Here is a 2,011-nt window from a genome sequence, read left to right on the forward strand (position 1 = left end):
GCGATAAATTAATTAGTTCACTTCAATTATTAAAATCTTCTATTACGCATTAAAAAAATACTGGACACGCAAGATTTAAAAAATGTATGTACAATTCAAAATAAAGTTTCACTTGTACTAAAAAAACATCAATGTCTATTAAAAAAATGTTCATCACGGATTTTTTAAAAATTTAACATGTATTTAAAAATTCAAATATGTATTTTGAAGACATCTTCATTATGTAGAAAATGTTCAAAATGTATTAAAAAATCAGTGTATATACAAGAAATATACAATGAATATAGAAAAAATGATCACAATATATTAAAAAAATGTTCACCTGTATTTAACAAAATGTTCAAGGTGCATCTGAAAATTGTTTCACATCCAATGGAAAATTCTCAACTTGTATTCAAAAAATGTTTAAGATGAATTTGAAAAAAAAAATGCTCAAACATGTATTTGAAAAAATAAATCATCATGTATACGAATAATCTTCAACGTGTATCGAAAAAGGTTCAATGTGTATGTTTTTTCGCGAATACGCAAAGCTTGCGTATCATTTCATTGATAGGAGGAATAAAAGAAGTACAGTGAATGGTACAACACATGACACGAACGCAAACAGGCGTGAACATGGTGCCCGGAGCAGAGAAACAAGGGGTGCTCAGCCCGAACAGAAGAGACAACACAGCTAAAGCCAACCAAGCCAAAACCAAGAGCGGCAAAACACATCGCCGAGGCCAACACCGGGGACACCGCGAGCGAGAAAGATAGCGCCTTCAAGAAAGAAGACAACGCCGAGACGCAGTCGCCATCCGGTCCGGAGGAGCCAGACCTAGGGTTTCCCCTGAGCTCGAAGAGGGGCGTAGCTAAAGGCCGTGGCTGCGCCTCCAAGAAGGAAAGCGACACCCGCAGGCGCCGCCGCTGCCAGCACGGGCAAGCCGTGCAGGGGTTTCTCCCTGGCCTGAGGCTGCGCAATCCCATAGCCGCCGATAGTGGAGTCGAGGATGAGGAAGCCGGCTCTGGTTGGATTGGTGGGGCTGCACCTACCGCCAGAGGGTGGCACTACCTCCGAACCCACGAACAAAGGATCAGGCCAAAGGGGGAGGCTTTGGGGTGTACGGGGTAAGGCCGGCGGCGAAGCAAAGACCATTGCAATGGGACGAACGACGGCGACCGGCAACGCCGGCAAGCTAGGACTGGAGAGACGCAGATCCGAGCTGCCGTGACCGTGGCCATCGAAACATAGGCGAACCAGGATAGCTGGAAGGGACGCAGCTACTGGCGCCGAGGCCGAAGCCGGCCGGAGGAAACGCCGGCAAGCCTTGAACACCGGAGAACGCGGGGTCGAGGCTGCCGGGGCCGGAGCAGCGCAGCAAAAAACCCATCGCGAGGCGCCCCTCGTCTGCCACTACCACTGGAGCCTCGCAACCGCCGCGCGAAAGCCGTTACCTTGAATCTTGGGGGAGGAAGAGCCGCCGGAGGAGGGGGACGCTTGCGCAAGCAGGCTGCGTGCACCCCCGCAACCGGCCACAAGCCCAAACCCAACTGAAGCGCCAGCGACAGGCAAGGCCGCGCCGCCAGGGGGAGGGGAGGGCCGTGGAGATGGGCGCCCATGGCCGCTGCCAAGGAACGCCGCACCCCTCGCCGGATCGGCAGGAGTGGGGTTAGCCGCTGCGGTGGTGATGGGGGCGCCCGTGATGGCCGGGGAATCCCGGATCTGCGCGCGGGGAGGGACGGAGGTGGTGGAGGCGAACCGGATCCGCGCGGCCAGGGCACGCCGGAGCCCTGCGGACCAGCGGGAGTCAGTCGCTGCGAGATGCGAGGCGGGTGGGCTGGGGAGCATGCGAGAGAACAGATCCGCCCCGCCGCCGCCTTCCTGGGGCCCGGCGCAGCTTCGCCGGCCGGCCCTCCAGCGGCGGCGATGCGGGGGAGGGCGGTGGAGGGAGGTGCTAGCGCCGGCGGCTGGGATTCCCCCGTGTCGCCAGAGGAGGGCGACGCGCGGGGGGGGGGGGTGTTCAATGTG

This window comes from Triticum aestivum, chromosome 2D, assembly GCF_018294505.1.
Source record: "Triticum aestivum cultivar Chinese Spring chromosome 2D, IWGSC CS RefSeq v2.1, whole genome shotgun sequence".
Classification (NCBI taxonomy): domain Eukaryota; kingdom Viridiplantae; phylum Streptophyta; class Magnoliopsida; order Poales; family Poaceae; genus Triticum; species Triticum aestivum.